The following is a 4,300-nucleotide window of genomic DNA, read 5'->3' on the forward strand; positions in this document are numbered from 1 at the left end:
ATAAACATCATATATAGGGTGAAAAATGTACGTCAGCAATGGTTTGTGTGTGCGTGTAAGCAATGACTGATGCCCTTGTGTTCCTCCCCATGCTAACCCAGTCACATCCACTGTAGAATATCCTGTCATTGTTATATAGTCAACTCCTTGTATGCAGTCCTACACTGCTAGAGTGCCCCCCCCCCCCCACACACACACACACACACACATGCACACACAAATTCTTCCTGGCTCTTTCCTTGTATGCGTCTGTCTGCATCTGATCTCTACTGTATCCATCTTCCCCTCTTACACCCACCTCGAGTCTCCTCCCTCTCTCCTGAATGATTGAACTGCTATCAGGTGTCCTCCTCCAGTTCCAGTCAAGTGACACCCCTGGCCCTCAGCACAGTTCACTTTTCTACATCTATTCTTCAGCAAAACTGTCATAAAGCGCCAGGCATTTGATAGGGTAAACACACACACATGCACTCACACTAGTAAAACTAGCATGAGATATGGTCGGCACAGATTCATCACAGCTATAGACTAGACTAGAGACTTCCTCTCATTTCTTCCTGAGTCCCTGCTGAGGACAGAACGTAGACAGGTAGCACTGTGACACAGCATTTGATGCTGACAGACAACAAGATGGAGGACATGGCTCTCGATACAGACTGAGCCATGGAGATGGGAAATGTTAGTCAGAAGGTAAACTATTATCTTAAAACCATACATTCTGATGGAAGAAGTCAAGCTCACATTTAACACTGCTGGAGGGATCCAGATATTTACTGATTGTCAGTGGTGTGTTGGGTGTTTTTCCACTGCATGGCTGGTCTTGAGGTCCTGACTACTTCCCCAGCTTCTGACTGAGAAGTGAACACTAAGCCCATCCTGTGACTGTGAGTCAACTATTCCAAGTTTGCCTGCAATTAAAAAAGGCTGAATATTTGTCAAGACACAACAGGAGTCACAAGACCAGATGACTACAGTGTGAGAGAGAGAGCTGAGTGAGAAGGAAAGACAGAGACAAAGAGGTAAGAGAGGAAGAGTCGGTAGGTTGAGCGACACTATTTGTATTATTACTGACATACAACTAGCTATGATATAGGCTCCAAGCTTGGCTTCTGTGAAACAACAAATTTGTTTTGCAGAGTGCGTCATATTACCAATGACGTGACGTTAAACACTTGCGAAACACTTCTTGTGTAGCCTACTCCAAGAATAACTTTATTATCTGTTATCCCACTGTACGTTTCTACTGCACAGTCATGACACTGAAAATACTCCCCTGTGTGGCCGTGTTCCACCTGTGCGGTCGTGCTAAATAGTTGTTTGGCTCCATGAAGTTGCTTTTAATTTGTCCTTTGTCTCTCACAACAAATTAATTCACACCGCCCCTTTTTTCAGTCTTTCGGACTCAATGCGTTTGCCTGTCCCTCACTCACACACCCGAAGGATCGAGTGCTGTTGCAATAATCAATAATTAAAAGACACTGTTTTTCATCAGGGGCAGCATTCACAGATGTGACCCGCGTCTATTGACTGCCACCCCTCGCCTCTGCCTCCCCATCATGGTCAATTTCAGTACATGCATTCATTTTTAAAGCGCCCCTGTCATCGGGATTATAAAACAGCGGGTCCTTGGGCTGGTGGTACCGCCAGTGGAGAATGGCAACAAAAAGAGCTGTCGCCTTGGCGGGCTACAGTCCAGTAAAGAAACACATAAAATAAATGGTAAAACAAGGCTTTTTGTTGACTTGAGTAGGCCTGAACGGTCAATGTAGCATTTACAAACTCTCTAGACGCCAACAGACATGTGAGCATGTGGGAAATTCTCCTGACAGGGCAAACATGGGACTTGGGAAAACTGCTTCCTTTGACGTCCTTCCATGCCTCGGTAGCCTATAATGCAGTTTGTTTGATATGAGTACATCTCACACTGGGGGAAACCATAGAGCACAGCGAGACTATAACCTTCTTAATGTGTGTAAACAATGAAACAATCCAGATTATAACGTAGCCTGCTGTCAAACGGGAGATCAACTCATGACCCCCTCTTCCCTCTTACCTTTATATCTCTCCAGGACATCCTCGTACGCCTGAGCAAATTCTTTTTCCTGGGAATGGTTCGTGGGCAGTAAACCCGGTATGAAACCGGCCATGGTATCTCCGCTACCGGTGTCGAGGCACCGAATGGCCCGCTATACCGCGGTAATCCAGGACGGTGGATCCGGTTCCTCGCCAACGCAGCTGTCAAATCCGGTTTGCGTTTGGAGCCACGGTGGATGCGGCACACTACCTCGCTTGCTTGAGAATTTAACTACCAGCAAATATCATATATTTGTTACATCGGTGTCAAAGTGTTGCAGTCACTAGTCCAATCATCTTTTAAGTAGACAGAAACTGAAGACCTCCACCGCCTCTAATGAATATATAAAACAATGTTATGTTTACGAAACAAAGAAGCGTATATATCAATTTTGTTTGTCTACATCGTTTCCTCAAGGCAAAATCTGCCTAGTGAGCCACAATTCCAGTCGTATCGCTTCCCTCACATCCCTCCCACTGCAACGTCCTAACCGGCAAATGGTTTTCCTGTGTGTGTGCGCGCGGATGAAGTGTGTGTGTGTGCGCGCAAAGGGGGGTCGTTGTGAGCTGCCCGAGTCCTTCCGAAATCAGAAACGAAGGTCCAATGAAATGTTATCCAGATACCACTTCATAGCCTGTCCCTCCCTTTCGGAGTATTCCTGAAACGGTGGAAGCCGCTCTAGCTCCACTGCATGCTTCCAAAGCGTAATGGCCGCTTCTATTAAAGGCACGGTTTGTGACTGGCTAGCGGTGACTATTCGACTCCCTCTCTCTCCTCCCTCTTGCGCTCAAGTTTCTCTATTCTTCCGGCGGTCGCTGTCATCCATCCCTCTCTACCGGCGGAGTCAGAGCTCCACCAGAACAAATGTATCTCTGTAAGGTCAATACATGGCTGCCGTGGCACACATTGCATAAAGTAGAGCTAGAGCGCCCCTTGGAGGTATTTCAGTAAGTACTACTGGAACTAGGAACTAGTCCCATTTTCGGACACAGCGTGCCCGTTAATCTGTTTCCAGGATACTGTAGCTTTCATCGGGGATCAGTCAATACACAGCCTGCCATCTAACGGCAGAGGAATGCAACATCCTCCCAGTTTATCTAAGGTGATCCACAATTTAAATATTGAAAGATTTCGATTCTTCATTTTCATTTTTGGGGTGGGAACTTCCTGCACTGAGGAACATCAACTACACATTGCGGAGGTGTGCGAGGAGCAAACCAGCAGGTTCGCACAGACGGTGTAGATATCCATGCCTTCTATGGGAGCGTTTTAGGTGTATTAGGTTTGATGTCACACCAATACACTCAGATAAGGCACACTGCCAGCAGATGTATTAGTGTTCTTTTGAGGTAATCATGACAGTATAGGACAGGGAAACTTCAAACACAACTTCTGGATCCCTAACAAGTGTTAAAAAGGGAATGAAAGAAAGAGATGCTCAGCTAAGTCTAAATAATGCATTGCATCTCCATGGAGATGTTTCCTGTCTTGAAAGCGATTGCTATCGTTCTGTTTCTGTCTCGTCCGTCTCTTCCTCTCTCCCCATTCACACACCCACACATTGTCCTGCGACGCCAACCTAAAACACACATATAGTATCCACTACTATATGAAAAGTAAACATGAACTATAGCCCTTAAGCACGCACACACACACATACACACACATATAGTGACCAGTGGCTTTAGTTTCGGAAATTAAAGTAAATTGGGACGCAGGATATTGTTATTGACCAGAGTACTACCAGCAGAGACACTGGAGACACTAGAAACAGGAGAGGAGAAGCAGTAACAGGGTGATGGTGATGGGAAATGACTGGAGGAAGAGGGTGGTTTTGTTGCTCAAACCTTGAGGATTCAATGACCTCAGACTTACAGCCAACACACAAATATAGGCTATGATATCCAGAAACTGATTGATCAGATATTCCCACCATTACCACCTACTGCTATACATCTAGATATATATTTGTGTTCACAAGAGTATGTTCCCTAACAACTTCATCTTCATTGCTTATTACTTTATCAGCAGCAATTTGTTTAATCTTAGACAACATGACAGACTGGATTCTGTGCATTAACACTGCAAGCTTCACAACTACCAGATTATAACAGTGAGGGAGAGGAGACAATATAGACAGATCCATTGTCTCTACCCCAAGGCCTGTCTGGAAAGAGGGTTTCCTTTGGGAGACAAGATTATCATACCCTCCTCTAGTGGTCAGGA

The 4,300-nt window shown here is 45.4% G+C and overlaps 1 long non-coding RNA gene across 1 annotated transcript; it reads left to right on the forward strand.

Annotated features, from left to right (window-relative positions):
• Nucleotides 1–480: 480 nt before the first annotated feature.
• On the forward strand, nt 481–2,217 carry LOC146295375 (uncharacterized). Its single transcript, XR_014753295.1, has 3 exons — nt 481–690; nt 785–1,019; nt 2,070–2,217. It is a non-coding gene; the product is annotated as an uncharacterized LOC146295375 (long non-coding RNA).
• The last annotated feature ends 2,083 nt before the right edge of the window (nt 2,218–4,300 follow it).

The sequence above is a fragment of the Hypomesus nipponensis genome, chromosome 4 (genome assembly GCF_054491055.1).
Source record: "Hypomesus nipponensis isolate SF chromosome 4, ASM5449105v1, whole genome shotgun sequence".
Classification (NCBI taxonomy): Eukaryota; Metazoa; Chordata; class Actinopteri; order Osmeriformes; family Osmeridae; genus Hypomesus; species Hypomesus nipponensis.